The 24,047-nt window shown below is 43.0% G+C and overlaps 1 protein-coding gene across 3 annotated transcripts in view; it reads left to right on the forward strand.

Moving 5' to 3' along the window:
* The window catches only part of LOC120936226 (cytochrome P450 2K1-like), a 139,604-nt gene that overhangs the window by 67,754 nt on the left and 47,803 nt on the right, over positions 1 to 24,047 (forward strand). The window contains exons 1-2 of one of the 3 annotated variants that reach the window (XM_040348422.1): positions 17,818 to 17,924; positions 22,932 to 23,119. The exons of 1 other annotated variant lie outside the window; for it this stretch is intronic. The gene's annotated coding sequence lies outside the window, so the exon portion shown is untranslated. Of the gene's footprint in view, positions 1 to 17,817; positions 17,925 to 22,931; positions 23,120 to 24,047 lie in introns of those variants that run through there. One more of the 3 variants, XM_040348424.1, reaches the window with a different exon arrangement.

Here is a 24,047-nt window from a genome sequence, read left to right on the forward strand (position 1 = left end):
CCTGCTGATTTTATCATCCAATCATGTGCAAGCTAAAATGCGTTTTTTTATTTTCCTTGCATGTCCCCCTCGGATCTACAGCAACTGCACTTCCAAGTGCACTTGCAGTGCAAAGTGGATTTGCCTTTAGTAAATAACCGCCATTGCTACAGTATTCTAAGTTAGGTTGGGACCAGCAAACAAAGGTGCCAGAGGTAATCCTAGTATGGGAATGGGGGGGGGGGTACGCGTTCGAAATCAAGCCCTGCATATAAGAGATAAAGCAATTATGATATACTCTGAATTGTATACATTTCAGGAACAGCCAAATCCAGTGTTATATTTCAATGATACAAAACTAACAGTTCTTCTGACGGACTTGTACACAGCCGGAATGGAGTCAACCTCAACCACTCTCCAGTGGGGACTCCTGGTGATAATGAAATATCCAGAAATAATAAGTGATTTATTCTGTGCCCTCTTTTCTTTGAGCATCAATAAAGAATTATCCATTTACCTAAATCTTCCCTGTTACAAGGCAACTCCCTATTGATTAGCCCATGTAAATGGGTTAAAGGTCATTTTGTATATGAGGCATAGCACCTGACTATGAACATGGAGCATTAATGACATTGGTGGCAACTCTAGAGCTATGATGTTTAAACACCAGTCATGAGGAATAGCTTCCATATTTTTATCTGGACATGTAGCAGTTAAAGTCAACTACAGGAGACAGAAGAATCAATGTATGGCAAATCATTATCTGTCCAACAAAATACTGCTGAAAAGGCTTTATCGTTAACCTAACAAGAAGCTTGGGAATTAACAGTTACACTATGTTGCCAAAAGTATTGGGACACCCCTCCAAATCATTGAATGCAGATGTTCCAATCACCTTAAGCACCTATGCATGCAGACTGCTTCTACAAACATTTGTGAGGCTGGGTTCACACCAGTGAGAATTGGATGCGTTTGTCCCTGCATCCGATTCGCATGTCAGGAGATTGTGACCGGCTCTCTATGGAGCCGGTTCGTACATCTCTGGAGCGGCTCCAGTGCATCTTCTGGTTCATTTCAGGTTTGAATTCAGTAAAAAATTCAGGCTGAAATCGGACCTTAAACGGTGAATGGAGAAGCACGAACCCCCTTTCATGAGTGTGAACCCAACCTGAAAAAAAGGGATGCTCTCAGTAGCTCAGTGGATTCAAGTGTGGTACCATGATAGGTTGCCACCTGTGCAATAAAACAATGTAGAAGCAACTGGTAACGACAGCAACTTAGCCACAAAGTGGTAGGCTACATAAAATAGAGCAGGGTCAGAGCTAGGGTTGCCACCTCATCCCTTTAAAAAGGAACACATATTAATTACACAGGTTCTGTGGCTAATTAAGGAGGTAATTAGACTCATTTGGTGCCTTTCCTGCATTAAATTAACCTCAGAACCTGTGTAATTCATATGTGTTCCTTTTTAAAGGGATGAGGTGGCAACTCTAGTCAGAGCATGCTGAAGCTTATAGTGTGCGGAAGTCGCCAACTGTCTGCAGAGTCAATAGCTACAGACCTCCAAACTTAATTTAGCCTGTGTAGAGGGCTTCATGGAATGAGTTTCTATGGGCGAACAGCTGAATCCTAGCCTTACATCCCCAAGTGCAATGCAAAGCGTTGGATGCAGTAGTGTAAAACACACCACCACTGGAGTCTAGAAAAGTAGAGAAGTAGAGATATATAGCATTCCGCTCATAACTTGCTTCTGAACATGCACGTTTTTTTCACGTTGTTAAAGCCCACACACGACCATTTTTTACAACCTTAAAAACTACAGCGTTAAAAACGTTGTGAAAAAATAGAGCATGTTCGAAATTTTTAATGCCAATTTTTTAAATTGTGAAAAATGCTCTGGAGCCCGCATACGATCGTTTTGTACATTTATACATTTAAGATCGTGTGTACGCGGCATTAGGCTGGATTCACACCTATGCATTTTTAGTGCTTTTTGCATTTTTCAGATTTGCTCTACAGAACATGTTCCATAGGAAACAATGTTAAATGGGCTGCAGTGCAAATCAGCAAAATGCAAAAAGCACTAAAAATGCATAGGTGCGAATCAAGCCTTATAGATAAATGTCATTTAAAAAATGTTTTTTATTGAAACATGGATGGTGGCATCGGTTAGGGTCAATGGCCTTCAATCTCCCATGTCTTAGGCCCCATACACACGATAGAATCCATCCGCAGATAAATCCCAGCAAATGGGTTTCTGCGGATAGATCCTATGGTGTGTACACGCCAGCGGATCTGTTTCCGCGGAGAAATCTCCTCTGGGATGGATTCCAGCAGATCGGATATTTGCTGACATGCACAACAAATCCATCTGCTGGAATCCATTCCAACGGATGGATCCGCTCGTCTGTACAGACTTACCGGATCCATCCGTACAAAGGGATTCCCCGCACGAGTCGTAATGATTTGACGCATGCGTGGAATTCCTTATATGACAGCGTCGCGCCCGTCGCCGCGTCATAATAGCGGCGACGGCGCGACACGTCATCGCCAGAGGATTTCAGCGCGGATTTCAATGCGATGGTGTGTACACGCCATCGCATAGAAATCTTCTGAAATCCTCGAGAGGATTTATCCGCGGATACGGTCCGCTGGACCGTATCTGCGGATAAATCCTCTCGTGTGTATGGGGCCTTAGGCTCCATTCACACTAATGCGTTTTTTGATGAATTTTGCATTTTGCAGAAATGCAGGTAAATTTTTTAACATGGTTTCCTATGGAACATGTTCACATCAATGCTTTTTTGTGCCTCTGCATTTTTGGAAATGGTCGGGGACTTTTTTCCCGCAAAAAGCAGTGTTTTGCATGTAATAGAATTCAATGGACTCGCATCCAAAATGCAAGTACCGCGTTTTTACCGCAATTTAGCTTTTTTATTTTTTAACCTGTTTGTAGCTGGTTGTTAAGGGAAATGTAAAAAAAAATTGTCAGCAAAAAAAAAAAGAATTATAAAAAAAATGCAAATCGCGGAATGCTTAAAAGCAACATGCATAGGTGTGAATCGAGCCTTATGCAGGCCTCTTCCGATGTTACCGGTTTGATTAGGGGAGATATGGAAGAAAATATATCATTATATGCAGATGATCTTCTTCTTTTCTTGACCAATACCTGCTCATCCCTGATGGTGGTAATGAAATATATTAAGGAGTTTGGCAGGTTTTCTGGGTTAGGCTGGGTTCACACTACTACACTACTTTCATCCTACTTTGGTCTGTGTTCAATGTTTCCCTATGAGAGCGTCTTGTAGCGTCCTACACAAGTCGGTCCGACTTTGAAAATGCTCCCTGTACTACTTTTGGTCCTACATTGATTCTACTTCAGGCCCATTGAATATCATTGAAGTCGGACCAAAGTAGTATCCTGTTCATGAAAGTAGGATGGATGTAGGACCAATGTAGGATAAATGTAGGACCAATGTAGCAGAGCAAAGTAGGATGAAAGTAGTGTAGTAGTGTGAACCCAGCCTCAGGCTGGGTTCACACTTGTCTGACAAACGGTCCTACATTGGGAGCCTCATGTAGCATGACGTGTGAAAATCAATGTTTCCCTATGAGAGCCGTCTTAACTGGTCCTACACAAGTCGGTCCGACTTTGAAAATGCTCCCTGTACTACTTTTGGTCCTACATTGATCCTACTTCAGCCCATTGAATATCATTGAAGTCGGACCAAAGTAGTATCCTGTTCATGAAAGTAGGATGGATGTAGGACCAATGTAGGATTGAGGCTGGGTTCACACTACTACACTACTTTCATCCTACTTTGCTCTGCTACATCGGTCCTACATTTATCCTACATTGGTCCTACATCCATCCTACTTTCATGAACAGGATACTACTTTGGTCCGACTTCAATGATATTCAATGGGTTGAAGTAGGATCAATGTAGGACCAAAAGTAGTGCAGGGAGCATTTTCAAAGTCGGACCGACTTGTGTAGGACCAGTTAAGACAGCTCTCATAGGGAAACATTGATTTTCACACGTCATGCTACATGAGGCTCCCAATGTAGGACCGTTTGTCGGACAAGTGTGAACCCAGCCAAATGTAGGACCAATGTAGCAGAGCAAAGTAGGATGAAAGTATGATGAAAGTAGTGTAGTAGTGTGGTCCTACATTGGTCCTACATTGATCCTACATTGGTCCTACATCCATCCTACTTTCATGAACAGGATACTACTTTGATCAGACTTTGTGATAGTCTGACTTGTTTTTTGACCAATCAAAACAATCCCAGAGTGAGATAAATTCCTTTTACTGCTGCTGTAATCACATGTCAGATGTCAAAAGTCGGATGGTTAGGACAAGGTCCGACTTCAATGATATTCAATGGGCTGAAGTAGGATCAATGTAGGACCAAAGTAGTACAGGGAGCATTTTCAAAGTCGGACCCACTTGTGTAGGACCAGTTAAGACAGCTCTCATAGGGAAACATTGATTTTCACACGTCATGCTACATGAGCTCCCAATGTAGGAGCGTTTGTCGGACAAGTGTGAACCCAGCCTGAAAGCCTTCCAGTTCATTTGCTCTTTGCCTTCTTCTGTGTTAACATCACTATAGACCAGGCATACTCAAACTACGGCCCTCCAGCTGTTTTGGAACTACACATTCCATGAGGCATTGTAACACACTGACATTCACAGACATGACTAGGCATGATGGGAATTGTTATTGGCGTCACTCCCTTCCATTGGGGACATGCTGCGGATTCCTGCGCTTTTGGATTTCTAGGATTTTGCTTTGTCAGCTTTGCTTACAATTTTCTCTGCCTTTGTGCTTGAGGATCTACAGACTCTTTTGGCGGATTTATCTATCTGCCATTTCTGTGCCTAGTTTACCTTACTTAGCACCGAACCACCGCGCATGTATACCCCTGGATCCGAATGACATTGCTTACCAGCAATTGACTGCCCCAACACCATTACTTTTATAATTTCGTGTTTATGACACTACCCCTACAATAGGCTGGACCAGTACTACTGTATATCCAGCCACTGTGGGGATAATACATGACTGTCGCTTGCTTACCCCCTACGCGGCCTATATATGCAATATCTTTCTGCTCCTGAGGAAGCACGAAGCGCGTAACATGTAGAGCAAGTCCTCCATTAAACCTCCGGATCACTACCTGGGTTATACTATCCAAGATTGTATCTTCAACTGTGCTTTCTAAACTAAGCTTGTGTATATTGAGACTGTATAACTGTTGTTATAACCCTTGTAGTACAAGCCACTGACTCAATTCCCAAAATTGATTTTCTGTCTGATTGATTTTATGATATTCCATATTAATAAATATTTTAGTTTTTTCAATACAAATTGTACTGTGTGCCCTTAAAGCCCAATCTAATAGTTCTCGCTCAAATTCCCATGATGGGAATTGTAGTTCCTGAACAACTGAAGGGCCGTAGTGTGAAGACCCCTGCTATAGACTTTCTCCTGCGTTCCTGTTGAATAAGGATGAGCCGAACACCCCCCTGTTCGGTTCACATCAGAACTTGCGAACACACCAAATGTTCGTGTGAACTTTAGAACCCCGTTAAAGTCTATGGGACTCGAACATTTGAAATCTAAAGTGTTAATTTTAAAGGCTAATATGCAATTTGTTGTCCTAAAAAGTGTTTGGGGACCCGGGTCCTGTCCCTGAAGGGTCTGGTATGGATATTTGGGGGGAACCCCACGTCATTTTTTTTAAATTGACGGCGGGGTTCCCCTTAATATCCATATCAGACCTGAAGGGCCTGTTAATGGAATTTGGGGGACCCCCAGCTTTTTTATTTTTAATGAATGAATCATCTCTGAATTGCCAGAGCCGACAATTCATTAGAGCCGCAAAGCCGGTTTTAAATGCCTTTTTTTCTTTCAGAAATGACACTTTGTGCAGGGACAGTTCTATGTACAGGAAACATGCGCTTTTTCACATGCTGACTTTACACCCCCCCCCCCCTAGCTACGAAATTTAAAGTAATATTACGCTTTTATTGTTTCACTTTTAGCATTATTAAATTCACTGCTCCTGAAAAAACTGCCGTTTTTAAAACTTTTTTTTGCATTGATACATGTTTCCTGGGACAGGACCCAGGTCCCCAAACACTTTTTAGGACAATAAATTGCATATTAGCCTTTAAAATTAACACTTTAGATTTCTCCCATAGACTTTAACAGGGTGTTCCATGGCTTTTCGAATTTGCCGCGAATACCCCTAATTGTTCGTTGTTCACCGAACAGGCGAACAGGCAATGTTCGAGTCGAACATGAGTTTGACTCGAACTTGAAGCTCATCCCTACTGTTGAAGATCTGCTTATATACGTTCCCTCTGGCTACAGATTTTGTTTGCTGAACTACTACTTTCATCTCTGGCTCTTGGACATTGGCTTGGCCGACTACCCGATCCGGTTACTAAACTCTGGCATGTTTTGACTGTGCTTAGGCCCCTTTCACACTGAAACGTTTTTCAGGCGGTTCAGCGCTAAAAACAGCGATGCTACACCGCCTGAAAAAATCGTGCCTTGCAGGCTTTAATGTGAAAGCCTGAAGGCTTTCACACCGAAGTGGTGTGCTAGCAGGACTGTTCCAAAAGGCCTGCTAGCCACATCTTTGGAGCGGTATAGGAGTTTACCACTCCTTCCCATTGAAATCAATGGGAAACGCGGTAATACCGCCCGCAATGCGCCTCTACAGTGGCACATTGCGGGCGGTAATAACCTTTTTTCGGCTGCTAGTGGGGGTTAAAACCGCGCCGCTAACGGCCGAATATTGTGGTAAATACAACGGTATAGCAGCGCTAAAAATTGCACCGCTATACCGTTACCACACCTCCACTGCCCCGTGTGAAAGGGGCCTTACTCTATTTACCTTTTTATTATTAAACAAGTGTGATTTAACTGTATTTCTGTCTCGGTCTGATTCATGGTTCCTGACAGCTAATGCCTCTGGATCCCCTCCAGATTCATTGCCATCTACACTTTCTCATCTCAAGGTTGTTTCTTCTATAAAATATTTGGGTATAACTATGTCTGACTCCTCACAGTCATATATTGTGGATAATATACTTCCATTACTTTCTAGATTCCAAAATCAAAGAAAAACCTGGAATAAGCTCCCCCTATGGTTAATAGGCCGTATTAATCTAATTAAGATGATATGGATGCTTCTGTCTTTATTTTTTTACACAATGTCCCGATCTGGATACCCATACAGATCTTTATCAAGATCAATACCATATTTAGGCAACTAATATGGCGGTACAAAACCCCTTGCATTAAATTGAAGATTTTACAACACCCCAAAAATGGGGGCGGTCTGGCAGTTCCTAATCCAAGTTTATACTTTTTTGCAGCCCAACTACAGCACTTATTGGATGGGAGTCTAAGCAGACACTACTTGCTGCTCGACAATTATTTTATTATACATTTAAGATTAAGTTGCCACTCTGTCCTAGATGGTGCAAGAGGGGGTGTCTCACTTGCCGATATGCCTAACTGCACATTAATATGTAAAATATGGGATACAGTTAAAAAAAATACTGGGTGTCTCTTATCCTACTAGATACACTCCCATATGGGAAAATGGTAGACTTCCTCAAATTTTGGCCCTTAGAGGCTTTCAGAGATGAGGGGGGATTAGGAATGATAACTCTAGCTCAGTTATACGAAAACGGTATACTTAAATCCTTTGAAAATCTAAGGGGAGAGTTCTCTTTATAATCTAATTGGTTCCATCAATTCCTCCAACTAAGACATGCTTTACATCAGGGTTGTCCAACCTTTTGAAGTGCGAGGGCCACTTAATCGACTTGGTAACTGGTCATGGGCCACAGTCAGCGAAGCGGGCGGATGGCAGGTCCATGTCCGCTCTGCATATGCAGAGAAGACACGGATCAGATTGGAGGTAGGGCACAAGTCGATTTACATCTGCCATTTCTTAGAGGTGAATGGAGGGTCCAATTGGGTCAGGCTGCTTTCACACTGATGCGCTGCGGTTTACCCGCACAGCGGGTGCAATGCAGTGTACCTTTTGGCTTTTCTGCACTTTGCAATAGACTTCTATTATATTCTGCAGGTTTGGTGCACTTTCAGAAAGCTCACCAAACTTGCAGGTAATAACAAAAGTCTGTGGCTCAGTGCAGGTAACCCGCAGTTGCGCTGCTCTGCATCTGTGGATTATTTTGAAAGCAGCCCAGTTACCACTGCAGAACAGATATGCCCATATATACACTGTGATTTTAGTAGAATACTGTTATTAAAGGTCAGTTTTTTTATCTCAGAGCAGGAGGTCGCGGGCCACATCAGAGGGCTCCGCGGGCCACTGGTTGGGCACCCCTGCTTTACATAGAGCAGAAAAATGGGAAATGTATGTTGTTGTTTTTTGTATGGAAATTTAATAAAGAGATTTGGGAAAAAATGACATGCTTTACATGCCCAATGATCTTCTGCTAGGATATTTTTTCCCCCTTTCCTTGTTCTTGGTAAGATATTACAGGCAGGGTCAACAAAAGGTCTCACCTCTGCTACATATAGGCTATTGTTAGATTTCTGTTGGGTTTCTACTGAACTTTCCCATCCGCTCTAGGGCTGATGGGGAAAAAGATATTGGTTCTATCCCTAAGGGGGGCTGGGATGATATTCTTCGGTCCTCACCCTGGGTGTCTCTTTCTCCATTACACAGACTGACACAGATCTTTATTCTCCATAGAATCTATAGAACTCCTCAATTTCTGTATGCAATTGGATTGAAATCTGAGCCAGCCTGTAATAGATGTGGTAATACAGGTACGCTAATACATCTTTTGTGACAGTGTCCGAAACTTCAAAGATACTGGGCAGAGGTAATTGGTACCCTAAATGGGCTATTGGATACTAATATTCCTGTTTGACCACTTATATGGGATACTGCGATACGTCTGTCTATACTTCCTCTATTGGTAACACTATAGGACGCACACTTTTTGTTGCCCGTAGACAGATTACTCTTAAGTGGACCTCTCCCTACCCGCCGACCGTATCCGAGTGGATTTTAGATCTCAATAGGGTTATTCTATTTGAAAAACATACATACTCCCTAAGGAAGTTTGATGCTATCTGGTCAAGATGGCTTCAATCCATGACCTAGGTATCATGTAAACTAATAGGTACTATATACTTTCTAATATTGGATGCTCTTTTTATTTTCCTGTCCTTTTTCTTTTTTCTCTTCCATACATACTCCAATAGCAGGGTGGTGGTGGATGTTTTTTTTTTTTGGGTTGTGTTTTGTTTAATGTGATTTTGTTTGTATAATTTGTCTGTATTGTCTTAATGTTGTTTGCATATACAAATAAAAAAAGGATCTGATTAAAAAAAAAAAAAACATGGATGGTGTCAGTAGAGCAGAGATTGGTGTTAGTAGGGCAGTGGACAGTGTCAGCAGTTTTTTACATTTTTTTTTTTTTAACAATTTTTTTTTAAGAGCACCGTTTGGGGGCTTTTGTGAAATATTAGCAGGGGGAATTCTGAACCACACAAGGTTTGATAAGGTTGTGCCCAGGCACACCCTCTGCACACACAAACAAACAAATAAATATACTGAAACACCAGCCATTTGATTGTGGAAATATTTTTGGCTTTGGCCCTTTAAATCTAACTAACTTAAAACCCACAATCTTAGGCCTCATTTACAAAGGGTGAGGGGGCAGTACAAACAGTCAGTTAAGTAATGGTTTACCATCCCAAGGCATGCTATCTAAAGCCTACAATACATTCAGAGGCAGCTATTCACATACCATAGCTACAATGCTTTGTATTACGGCCACAACAATTTTAGCGTGGCATAAAATATCCTGTCAAACTGGATATTTAAGTCATAGAGGTCACCCGGCAACTTTCTAGCTAAACCCTTATATCATGGTTGTTGTGCATTAGTCTTGTTAAAAAAATATAGGCATTCAGGTGGCAGCAGCATCACCTCTGGAATGCCTGAAAGTGGCTTAGTCAAACAGTGAAAAGCAATCCACCACGGATCACTTCTCAGAGAATAGGCAAGTGTGAACTTGGCTTTAGTTTTTTTTTTAGTTTTTTTTTATTCAAAGCAGAGAAAAACTGGCCCACATGGACCCCAACAACGTTGAATCATACATACATAGAAGGAAAAAAAAAACAGGTGGCAATATACAAAAACATACAAAAACATATACATAGTTGCACTGCACGCCCCCTCATAACCAGGCCAGGTGTGACCATATCTGAGATCCCTCAGGGGACTAATTATGTCAAACTACAGTGGGTGTGCACCTGTGCAGCTGAAGCGTCACCCCTGAAAATTAGTTAGGCCTGTATCAGGGCCCCGCGGGCTCAGCCGACTCTGCGTTTTCTAATTTTAAATCAAGAGAAAGAGAGAGAAAGAGACAGAGTGAGTAGTGAAATGTGAAAGGTGGGGGTGAGGAGATGGCCGGGAACTGCTCCTGGTCAGAAAAGGGGGGGAGTAAGAAGGGGGGGGTCCTCGATATCGGGGGGGTGTGTGCGGACCATGGACCTCTGCACCAGAGCCTTCAGGGCCAAGTGGGTTCTAGATCCGCTCCCGGGATCCGGCTTCCGGAGGCCGGGGCATTGGCACAAAGGCTGATCTGACCTGCGTTATGGACTTCTCCAGCTTTAGTTTTTAAAACTCAAGCACAATAAATCAAATATACTGTATTTATTGGCATATAACACGCACTTTTTTCCCCTTAAAATCAGGGGAAAATCATGGGTGCGCATTATACGCCGATCCGCTGTCTCTGAGCGCCGCCGCCGACATATACCGAGCGCAGTACACTCGGCTATGCTCGGCCCCGCTTGCGGTCACGCCCTGTGCCGCTTCCTAGCCTTTATGCGAGAGAAGCCGAGCGTGGCCGAGTGTACTGCGCTCGGTATATGGCGGCGGCGGCGCTCAGAGACAGCGCAGGAGAGCTCAGAGACAGAGCGGGAGAAGCGGGGAGGACACCACCGAGGCCACAGACGGACGCCGGACAAGGCTGCCGATGGACGCCAGGCAAGACACCGACAAACTGTAAGTAATTCATTTTTTTCCAGGAATTTCCCTTCTTGAGTATGGGTGCCCGCTATACGCCGGTGCGCGCTATAGGAAGATAAATACGGTAACTGTTCATCTTAAATAATTTAAAATACTGTCCACTCACAAAGTGGGCAACATTATTCCCATTAACAATAGCTTACAGCTTGCTGCCATAGACAAATCTGCAAGGGATATGTGTACCATACTCATCATATAATAAGGCAGCAGGCTTGAGGATGTGCTGCTCCAGATCTTAGGCTCCATGCATACTGGACGTTAAAAAAATATATAAAAATGCCAGTAGCTTTGCAGGGAGCCTTTCAATGTTTTTTTAAAGTTTTTACAATAGCGTTTTTCAGCTTAGCTTTTTTTTTTTTCTTTTCTGTTTTTTTTCCAACAGATAAAAAAACACTAAAAAAGGCTGGAGCCTTAAATTCTACAAATTGTGATAAATTTCCCTAATTTTGTTGCACTTCTGGACATTTGTTGTTAAATTCAGCACGATAACCATGTACCAATGTACCATCACTAATATGGATCGCTATGCGTTTCACCAGATGGCTTCTTCAGGGGATCCTACTGGTGCTGGGAGACATGTAATGATTAATACAGTATATGATCCCAAATATTTGTACAAACATAGATTGAAAAAGTATTTCTCATTGGATGTTTATATGCATCTAATTGTCAGAAACAATAGGGCACAGTATTTTCTAAGAAAAATTTGGTACTCAGTAGTACATACCAAGGCCAAAGTAAGAGACATGGAGTAACTGGTCCACAATGTTGTGGGGAGAAGAAAGCCATGTATAGCCAGCTCAAGGGGGAATATTGGGGGGAGTGCAGCTAAAGAGGAGAAGTTGCCCTGAAGCAGAGCCTATGCCTATCAAATAAATAATATATCGGAATCAGTATCTTAAAGGGGTTGTAAAGGTTCAAATATAAAAAAAAATAACAAACATGTCATACCTCCACTCTGCAGCTTGTTTTGCACAGAGTGGCCCCGATCCTGGTCTTCTGGTGTCTCTCTGCGGCTGTCTCGGCTCCTTCCCACAAGAGCTAACCCCCTTCATGGGAAGCTATCTCCCAAGGGGGTTAGCTTGCGGGCATGCTCCCGTGATACACCCGGAGGCTATAGCCGCCGACTGCATCACTCGGCCCTGCCCCCCGGCGCGCTGCATCATTGATTAGATTGACAGCAGCGGGAGCCAATGGCTGCGCTGCTATCAATCTCCAATGAACAGCCGAGAACAGCCTGAAGACGGGCGAGTAGCCAGCGCGTTATGACGCTGGACTTTTTAGGGCTCAGGTAAGTAAACCGGGGGGCTGGGGGGCTTGTAAGCATCTGATGTTTTTTCACCTTAATACATAGGATTACGTAGGGGCTGTCGGTTGTTTCTGAAAATTTTGGGATAAGCGCCTTAGCTGCATTCAGAAGGTGAGATTGATTTTTTATATGATCCTATTGGCTCGCCCATACAATGAAATAATATCACCCAAGGGTCGTTGGGGACCCCACTACCTTGGATTTGCTTGATCCAATGCAACACAGTAGACCAGTATGGTCTAATGAGAGGGCAAAAACACCAGATATGAGCATGAGTTCCTTGGCCTCCACATCCCCTCCAGCAAAGGTCCGATATAGATGAAAAGGTTTTATGTAATACCACCGGGGTGTAATGCCACCTCATTAATAACTTGTAGTTTACTTCCGCTGTTTTTGAAGATATGGAGGAGACGTGAGATAAATGTAGAGCATTGAACGTCTGATAATGGGCTTTGGAGATCTCGTTCCCAGTTAGATAGGAACGAGTATTGAGCTACAGGAGGTAGAGTCAACAGAGCCCAGGGCCAGATTAAGAACATCATGGGTCTGGTGCTGAGGATTTGGGTGGAGCCTTTTATAAATAATAAATAAATAAATACAAATGAGGCGAGGGGTAAGGGAGGGATGATGAGAGAGAAAGGGGGGATGAGAGAGAGGATGCGCATGAGCATGCGTGGGAATGACATCAACGCAGCCCAGCCAAGGCAAATGACCAAAGCACAGAACCCAGAAGGAAGACCAGGTGAAGATGGAAGCGCCGGGTCCCTTGGAGGGCTCAGTCTGACAATTTAAGTGTACCCTAATGTGCTAATATGCTGTGCATCTTTGTACATTGTGGCATAACCTACCTCAGGGCCTCTAAAAAGTAGTAATGTTAGCAAAGTTTACCACTGCTTTAATATCACAGGATCCCATGAGCCTCTCATGGGGCCCCCTACTGACCCGGTGGCCCTTGTGAAGTTCCTAAGTGCATAGTTGGCAACATTTAAAAAATATTTTTAAATTATATTCTTTCCATAAAGGAAAGGCCAGGAAACAAAAATTCCAAAAAAAGTGTATGTGGAGACGTGGCCCTGGTGCCATACAAATAAGTGCCCTCTCAAACACTAGTGCAATGTATGGCACCCCTGGACTGCCACTCCAGGGGCACTATCTCCACAGGCTTTTCAACGGACCCTGACCCCCGGTCCGAACCAGCAGCACCCATCCCAGCCAGGAAGGTAGGAGCTCTGAGAGGTTGGGGAGAGCCCACGCCAATAGGCTACTCCAGCTACTCCCATCACTCTCTCCTAATCACATTCGGGAAATACTAACCGTTCCCACAGCGAGTCCCACATTGCCAAGGACGATTTGGTGAGCAGCGAAACTGTTGGTGCCAACTTACAGAATCTATTAGTATCAGATTAAAGAGAACAAGTCCACGTCACAGAAGTCCACTTCCAGCTGCACCCAGAGTTTAGAATCCTTATGATATTTTCAGTCAGATAACCGGTTCAGTGCAATGGCAAGAAAGTAGCGTTTAAAGTCCGGAAGCTCTAGGCCTCCTTCTCTTTTTGGTTTGATTAACCAGTTATAGGCAATTCTGTGTTGTTTATGATTCCAGACATATTTGCATATTAAAGATTGTACTATCTTAAAGAACCCAGGGGGATCCTATAAGGGATCATTTGAAACAGGAAGAGCAGCTAATTAATCCTAGCCACAAGTGAACCATCTGAGTCCACTTTTGTAAATCAGCTGTAATTGAATTCAATAAAGGGACATAATTCCTACGGAGCAAGGAGGCAGGATTAGAAGTCAGGTATATTCCTAGGTATTTTAATGAGTGTGGTTGCCAAGGGGAAAGATATTTTCAACAATGCCGCAGTTTTGTGAGGGAGTAATTTGAAATTAGAGAGGGTTCCAAATTTAGTAAAGGCCGACATAAGTTTGGGGAGTGTAACCAAGGGCTGTTGGACGTAGAAAAGGATGTCATCTGCATATGCCGCATATTCATGTTCAGATTTACCTATTTTAATCGTGAATATTAGGATCGTTGAGTACCATCGGCAGGAAGGGTTCTAATGAAAGGGCAAAGAGGATAGGGGAGAGAGGACAACCCTGACAAATTCCATTGTATAGTGAGAAAGGTTTGCTCAGCGTACCATTGATTCTTATCTGTGCAGAAGGTGATTGGAATAATGCTGAAATTCTCATCAGCATGTTCGGGCCTATGTCGAGGTGCAACAATGTACCTCGGCAATGTACCATGCGTATATATGCAAGGTGTCTGTGGGGGATGCAGGACCTGCCCTGGGAGGTATCTAAGGTGGGTTCTAAGAGGGTATTAAAATCTCCTGCCAATACTATACATCCGTGAGCAAAGTCCCTCAGTTTGTTCAGAGTGGAATTCAGAAAGTTCTTCTTGCCCTGGTTTTGGGCATAAAAATTTGCCAAAGTACATGGTAAGTTACTCAGACTGCCCTTCAAAAATAAAAATCTACCAAGTGGATCTGCAAATGCATCCTCTAGAGCATGGGTCTTCAAACTATGGCCCTCCAGTTGTTCAGGAACTACAATTCCCATCATGCCTAGTCATGTCTGTGAATGTCAGAGTTTTACAATGCCTCATGGGATGTGTAGTTCCGCAACAGCTGGAGGGCCGTAGTTTGAGGATCCCTGCTCTAGAGTAAAGGAGGTTCCCCTCCGGAATCCGATGGCCACCCCTTTTCGCCTTTGTGACATCTGAGAGGCTGTAGTACCATGTAGGGTAGTGGTGTGCATAAAGTTTCACCGATGTGGTATGTGTGAGATGGGTTTCCTGCAGGAAGACAATGTCCCCCTGCAGACGCTTAAGTTCTCTATAAAGGGTTTGTCTCTCACCTGGAGCATGAAGCCCTCTCACATTAATGGAAATCAAATTGATCGTGGCCATAGGATCTGGTGGGGATACGCACCATTTGCAAACATCCTGCAAGGCTGGTGGGAAGGATGGGGAGGGAAGAAGGGGAGGAAAGAGAAGAGGAGGGAGGAACAAGAAAAGAAAATAAGTAAAAAATAAAATAAACTTGACATAAGAACGTGTCCATGAGCTGCACGCAAAGCCTTGCAGTGCAATGCCTGGAACGACGCAGAACCCGATCCCCCATGACACGCCACCCTGCAAGGGAAAACCGCAATGGTGGACCACCACCCTGCGCAGGGGAGTGGAGCCTCCCCAGAACCCAGACAGCGCATGTCCAAACCAGGCACACGCCGTCTGCAAAGTTTGGCGCCAGAATAAAAAAAAAAACAGATAGCCTGGAATGCAGGCAAAAACCTTAACCTGAGAACCATACGGTCTTCCATGAGGATCATGACCACAGTGACAAAGGAGAAAACAAGAACTGTGTAAATCATTTAGTACAACAAATCAAGAGACCCAAAACATAATATTTTAACAGAGTAATACTTGCGTGTCAGAGGCATATATGAGCACTCAGGTTGGAGCACAGCTAGTGCAGAAGGAGAACTCAGTCCGCTTTTGGGGTAGAACCTGGGGTGGTGGAATGGCGTTTACGAGAAACTTTCTGCCATTGCATTTCTGACATATTAGAGACTGCAGGTATGGTGTAATGCCAGCCAGGAAGCTCCGGGGGTTTAATGCAGAGATCCATACAGAATTTGTCTAGGTCCTCTGGAGAGCGAAGTATGGCTGTTTTTTCAGCCCTGTTGGCAATAAGGGCAGCTGGGAACCCCCATTTGTAATTAATTGAGGCCTCACAGAGTTTCTCTGTGAGAGGTTTAAGTGGTCTCTGTCGTTCCAAGGTCTCCCTGGCCAGGTCTGGGAAAAAGGACAGGGTGACGTCATCAAATTCCAGCGTGGCTGTCTCCCTAGCTTTCCGCATAATAAGTTATTTTTCTTCAAAGTAGTGAACGCGGCAGATGACATGCCTGGGGGTATCGGAGGACAAATTGTGTGGACGAAGGGCTCGGTGAACCCTATCAAGCTTCAGGGGGTGATCAGCCGGGTTACCCAGGAGGCTGTTGAATATGCCGCGAATGGAGGCCGCTAGGTCATCATTCTTTGTTGCCCTTAGGCAATCCTCTAATTCGGATGTCATTCCTCCTATTACGGTTTTCCTGGTCTCCGATCTTATAAAGTGCCATTCTGTGGGCTATATTGAGGTTGCGAGTAGTAACTTGCAAATCTCTAATGGCCGCCGCGTGTCTATCGAGACGCTGCTCTGTCTCCTCCACACGCTCCAGTACTTGGGCAAGGTCTGCCCGTACAGCTGACAGTTCTTTTTTAATGACCTTCTCCAGGCCTAGCAGCATGGAAGCTAGATCAGATTTAGTGGGAAGTCCACTCACCAGCTCTGCGACTCTCGAGCATCTGATCTGGCCACTCTCACGTCCGAGCCGTCGGAGGATACTGGAGACCGGTGTCTGGTTTTGGGCCCACGACGCAAGGCAGAGCCCGCACCTGACCCACGTGGTGAGCGGCCTAAGCTGTCTGTCTCGGGGAAATCCTCAGGTTCCACGGCGAGGAATCGCTTGATGGAGCCGGTGGAGGTGCCATTTTTAGGCTGGGTCTTACCTGTCCTCCTTCCTATGCTGGCCATAAGGCTTAAGGTTTCACAAGTCTATCGATAAGGCCGATAAAACAGGTGCCAGCGCCGGAGCTCACACAAGATGCGTCTTCACAGTCTCATGTCCAAGCCACGCCCCCAAAAGCCTTATATTCCATTATACTGTATATCATAAGTGGAATGATTATAGGGGGTTCTTAGCTATGACACGTGATGGCATAAACCCTAACTCAATTATTTTATTTTTTGGGGTTTGGGCAGAGTGGGGGAGAGATAACATTTTTGCCATATTTATTTCTGTCTGTAAACCCATTGGGGGGATTTATTTGCCTTTCTGTCCCTGGGATACCTGTACAAGAAATGGCAGGTGTTGGCATCACCAATACAGCAATGCCCGGACAGCAATAAGAACATTGTCAGAGGTCCCAACCCTTCCTGATTTTAGAAAATATTTTTGTCCCCATTGCAGAGATTCCCCATCACCTTCTATGTTGGGTCTTTAGTTTGGAAAACACTCTAATGTAAGTTGCTAGAAGATTTCTAACCTTCACATAAATACATCATTTTTATTCTTATTGAAGTTCAGATGTCACAGTTTTAGAGAGGTATTGTATCTCTGTGCTCAGCCTCTTCTACTTTTAGGTCACTATACAAACTTTTAGCAAGTTACAATTACACCTTTGTTTATACATTCCATAGCATGTACTGTATACAGAACAGATTTAAAAATAATAATTCACAGTATACCTTGCTGTGAACTGATATGAAAGGTAAGTGTTTTTAGATATGATCACGCGACACTTCTTTGCAAACCATTGCATCACACTTTTCACGTTTTGTAATGTGGGCAAGGCTTCTTTAGGTTGACAGCTTTAGCTACACCGTAGGATATATAAATGCAATTCAAAGTTCAGTGTGCATTACTTCATTTGAAAGCCAAGTGAGAACAAGGACTGCAATATAATCCTTATTTAAAAGGTAAGATGGGAAACAAGGCATTTAGTTTGTACGGAGTTAAAGTCATTGTGAGAAGTTTATCTGAGGTGCACAGGTCTAGGGCAGAGCATCTGAAAGTTACAGAGCTTTTAAATAAGTAAAGTTAATTGTCAATTTTTTTTATTTTTTATATCAATTTGCATGTCAATGTAAATTTAGTGTAAGGGATTTGCCATTTCTTTTGATCTGCAAATAAATAAGTAGAGTAACTACAAAATTAACAATGTTAATTTGCACCTCTCTATCTCATGTCTGAACAGTTTTTATAAACATTTCAACAGCAGCAGCGGAAATAAACACGCTAGTTTATGACGGAAGGTAAAACAAATTCTAACACCTGAACACAGTTTTGCAACTTTGACATGTGTTAGTAATACAGTTCATATGATTGCAACTACCGTATTTATCGGCGTATACCGCGCACTTTTTTGCCCTGAAAATCAGGGCAAAATCGTGGGTGTGCGGTATATGCCGATACCCGCTTTCCCGCGCCGAGTTTAAATACTGCGCCGACATATACCGAGCGCAGTACACTCGTGTATTGTCAGGCAGTCTTGGGTCCTCTCGCGCTGACGTCCTGGACGTACAGGACGTCAGCGCGAGAGTTGCCGAGCCTGCCTGACGATACACGAGTGTACTGCGCTCTGTATATGTCGGCGCAGTATTCAAACTCGGCGCGGGAAACGAGCGGGGAGGACGCCGCAGAAGGACGCCGGACCCGACGAAGAGGACACCCGAGGCCGCAGACGGACGCCGGACCCGACGAGGCCGCCGATGGACGCCGCGCAAGACACCAAAACTGTAAGTACAAAAAACTTTTTTCCACAGGAATTCGGGGCAACTTTAGGGGTGCACGCTATACGCGGGAGCGCGCTATACCCCGATAAATACGCTACTTAGTGTATCCAGGTGAATTATACCTTGTTTTTTTTTCAGGATAAATTGGACTTTCATTTGGTGGTAAATGGTAATGGATATGTCTATTTTTTATTATTATTAATTTTAAAGGAAAACTACCACAAAATCATTGAAATTTAAAAATGGAGCTGTATATTTCTTGCTATCTGCATACATTACAGCCAAAAAACACCCCATAATAACTTCTCCTTCTCCTGATGATATCGGTGATACCACATATGTGTAAAGTATTTGTTCTTGGTACCTGTAGTAGGGCCCAGAACAATAATGGCCATTTTTCTTTTTTCTTATGCTACCTAAAACACATTGGGGTTGATTTACTAAAGGCAAATAGAATGTGCACTTGCTTCAGAGCTTAGTAAATGAAGTAAAGCTTTACTTTGCAAAGAATACCCAATCACGTGCAAGGAGATAAAGAAAAAAAACAGCATTTTTGTTTGCACATGATTGGATGATGGAAGTCAACAGAGCTTCTGCTCATTTACTAATCTCTGGAGCAACTGCTCTTGCAGAGTGCGACTGCACTTTGCAAAGTTCAGTGTCTATTTGCCTATAGTAAATTAAAGGGGTTGAAAAGGTTCGTCTTTCATTTTTTAAATATGTTTCTTTAAGCTAGTGCATTGTTGGTTCACTTACCTTTTCCTTCGATTTCCCTTCTAAATGTTTTTTTTTCTTTGTTTGAATTTCTCACTTCCTGTTTCTCCTCAGTAAGCCACCATCATCTGAGAGGTGGGAAGTCATTTAGAACAGCTTACTGAACACCTTACTGAGATGAAACAGGAAGTGAGAAATTCAGACAAAAAAAACATTTAGAAGGGAAATCGAAGGAAAAGGTAAGTAAACCAACAATGCACTAGCTTAGAGGAACCTATTTCGAAAATAAAAAACTAACTTTTACAACCCCTTTAACCCCAATGACACTGACACAGTCTGACACTGATGTTAAATAAAACATTTTTTTTTTTTTTTAATCCTACCTAAAATACACTGACCCTGGCCTTTCACCCTTACCTTTTACTCTGACCATGAGCTTTGATCCTAACCTTGACCATAACCCTGACATTCAAACCCTGATCTAACAAAGTTTTCTTTATTTTTTTTAATCTATTTTTGTGCACACTTCTTTGTTCACTGTATTTTTTTCTCAATTCAAGAGGAGAAAAAACACATGGGCGGGCTTTATAGTGAATCCTCACAGAGATCAGGTGCTCGAGAATCAGACCTCCCAGTTTCCCATCTTTAATACAGAACCCTGGACTCTCTGTATGAGGCCAGTCTCCAGTATTTGCTGAGAGTGTGCTGGCGTCCCTTCTCCTCGGTGTGCCACCATAGGAAGCCTCTTCCTATAGGGACACATCTACAAGCTCAATCCCAAGCCTACGGCAGAGCCCTGGATGGAGATCTGGCTCCGGTAAGTATAAGGGGGGGGGGGGGGGCTGGGGAGAAACTGCATACCAAAGGTTTTTATTCTTAACCACTTGTCCACAAGCCACTGTACTTATACTGCGGCAGGTCACCTCTCTTGTGTGAACCGACATAACTGTACGTCGGTCCATGCATGTGAGATTGCAGGCACGTGCGCCCATGGGTCTAGCGAACTCAATGTCCACCAGCCAGACACGATTGCTGTATACAGAGGCAGAACGGGGAGCTGCCATTGTAAACAAGGTGGATCCCTTTCTGACAGGGGACATCTCAGAGATCTGCTGTTCCCAGTGATCGGGAACAACTGTCTCTGTCATGTCCCTGGCAGCCCATCCCCCTACAGTTAGAACACGATGAGGGAACACATTGAATCCCTTGATTGCCCCCTAGTGTTAACCCCTTCCCTGCCAGTGTCATTTATACATTGATCAGTGCATTTTTATAGCACTGATCAATGTAATAATGTCACTGGTCCCCAAAAAGTGTCTTTTGGGGTTATATTTGTCCGCTGCAATGTCGCAGTCCCACTAAAAATTGCAGTAAGAAAAGTAAGAACAATAAAAAAAAATAAAGGGTCCCTTTAATCTATCCCATAGTTTGTAGATGCAATAACTTTTGCACAAACCAATCAATATGAGTCTATCGCGATTTTTTTTTTTACCACAAATATGTAGAAAAATACATATCGGTCTAAACTGATGAATATGTTTATATATATATATATATATATATATATATATATATATATATATATATATATATATATATATATATATTTTGGATATGTATTATAGCAGAAAGTAAAAAAAAACATTCCCCAAAATAGTCACTCTTTTTTTGTTTAAAGCGCAAAAAAAACCTCAATAGACCGCCACAGCTGGGAGTGATCCCACAGGTATGCCATAATAGGAAGTGTCTTTGTGGTGGCATACAGAGAAAAGAAGGAGCTCAGAGTACTGGCAGGGGGTGCCCAAGAAGAGGAGGTTCAGGGGCTCTCTGTGCAATACCATTGCACAGAGCAGGTAAGTATAACAAGTTTATTATTTTAAAAAATTCAATAAAGTAAGCTTTACATTCCGTTTCAACAGCAATTCCTGGCTGTCATTTTGGGGAGGGAGAACAGATACAGCTTATCCCACCATCCCTCTGTAATGGAGATAAACTGTTTGAAGTCCACATTGGACGGTCAACCATGGTTCCCTTAAACACAGTGGAGCAGTGAGCTTAGCCACATAGGGAAAAGGAAATGTGTTACTTGCAGGATTACAAGGTGGAAATAAATAGAAAAAAATCCGGAAACATAAAATTATTTCATCCACACTATAAAATGACTGCAGCATAACTGCTCCATGCAGATCATAAAAATATTAAAGACACTAATTGCATATAGCAAGGTCCCTACAAAGGGAATATTTGTAAAGGGTGTTGCTGGCACATCAAATTTCTTGTAGGTTTTAAAAGATAAATCCTGACTAAGTGGGACTGGCTTAAATATGGAGTATTATGTAAGGTTTAAGCAAACAACTATTGAATCCTTTGTGACAACTACACACCCGAATTCTTTGTGATCATTCATTCCCTATAACATGCAGAGTTGTCAAATTACAGCGATATTATCCATGTCAGACAACAGTCTGGTCTCACTACATTCATATACTGTAACTGCCATTAATACAAAGTGATTGTAAACCTAATTGTATTTTTTTTACTTACCTGCTCTTGCAATGGTTTTGCACAGAGCAGCCTTAATCCTTCTCTTCTCAGGTCCCCCACCAATGCTCCTGACTTCTCCTCTTCATGGTGTGTCACCATAGGAAGCTGCTTCCTACGGTGGCACACCTGCAGGCTTGATCCCAAGCTGCTCTGTCTGTGTCCATTTCTGAGCCCTGCCCACTGCTCCTTCGTCACTGCATTTGATTGACAGAAGCAGAAGCCAATGGCCTGTAAGGAAAGAGAGAGAACTGATGTTCTTGAAGCACAGAGTTGGATCAAGAATGGGATCAGGTATGTATAATGGGGGCTGGGGGGGGGGGCAGAAGGTTTTTTACATGTTTTTAGTGCTGTCCCCACTATTTGCCTTTATGGTTAAGGAGATGTGCATGTGCACAGGGGATTCTCGGCTGAAGGCCTGGCAGACTCCGGACCTTGCCGGAAAGAAGTCTCCCACGCGCATTAGTGGGAGTGACGATATCGCGGCTCCATCCACTCACAGCGCTTGAGCTGCGATACCCCCGGAAGACACGCCGAGGCAACATGTCAGCTACCTCGGCGTGGACCAGGTAAGTTACCGACGCCTCGTTCTAAGGTAAGTATTTTGATAATGAGCTAGTATGCGGTGCATACGTTATACCTTTTGCCTTACAGGTGACAAAAAAAAATGTTAAGGGACTATACAACCACTTTAATTTTTAATGATGCTGGTCAGATGAAACACATCAGCTAAAGCAGAGGAGACAACATTATGCTTGTCAGATTCCATGGGAGGTTGGCCTACTGGCACATAGTAGGATAAAGTTTAGCCAAAGATTCATGTCAGCAGGAATTTGGATTTACTCTGGTAGTGCTCGATGTGAGCTGTATGTTTTTTTCTGTTTTTATTGTTAATTAGTTCACTATTGAACGTTTTTTTTTTCTTTTTTTTTCTAGTTCACCTGATACTTGAGAACATTGGGAAACGGCACTTTTTGCTTACTGAGGAAGTTCCTCTTGGATTTCTAATAAAGGGGAGATAGAGAGATTTTTCTACTTACATTTATTAGGAAGTCCAAAAGATTTGGTGAGTGTCAGTCTGAGAAGTGGGGGGTCCTACCACATTGATTTGAAGCATTTTGATGGTATGGCTTTTAGGATTTATTTTGAACTTATCATATCACAGAATTGGTATCACTGAATTGCACAGACTAGAATGATTTTTTAGTTTTGTTTAATTTAGAGGTAAGTATGTTTTTTATTAATTTCAGTATTGAGAAGAAATAAAAATATACAACACACGTAAACATCAGATTTCTACAGAATAGGATGAAACATGTTAGTTAATACTGTCTGAAATTCAGCACAATGGGATCACAACGTGAGTCTACTGAGTTTGTTTCCTATGTCGGGTTGTTAACAGTGCGTGGTACAGAGAAACAATGAAGACTGAGAAAACATAAAGTAGTATAACTAAAACTGATTATTATAAAAGAGAGAAGGAGAAAAAGTAAGAAAGAAGAGAGGAAAAAGAGGAGAAAGAAGGGTGGTGGAGGGGGGAAGGAAGAACCGAGAGCCAAGCGGGCCATGACGTCATTGTTGTGCAAAGAGTATTTGGACCGAGCATTAGGGTTGAACTTGAGGTGCCAGCAATGTTTTCAAGGAATCAGAGGAAGAGTAATTAATCCATAAAAGCCATAGGGACCTGAATTTATCATAGGTATCAGTATCAAGGGCTAACATTTCCTCCATTCGCATGATATCATTAACCAAGGAGACCAATACGGATAATGGAGGGGTAGAGGTAGATTTCCAAAATAGGGTGATAAGCTGTCGTGTGGCCGATAGAAAGAAACGTAGTAAGGTACTCTTCTGTGATGCTATGGAACCAGGTAACATAGACAGCAAGGCTATTTCCGGTGAGGGTGTTAGGGGTCGATCATAGAGCTTACTATATATGGCAAAGACCTGAGACCAAAGGGGCTGAACGGCCGGACATGTCCACCAAATATGGAGGTAGTTACCGTCTATTGAGCCGCATCTCCAACATATTGGGGGCATAGAAGGAAATAT

Source organism: Rana temporaria, chromosome 4 (assembly GCF_905171775.1).
Source record: "Rana temporaria chromosome 4, aRanTem1.1, whole genome shotgun sequence".
In the NCBI taxonomy this organism is placed as follows: domain Eukaryota; kingdom Metazoa; phylum Chordata; class Amphibia; order Anura; family Ranidae; genus Rana; species Rana temporaria.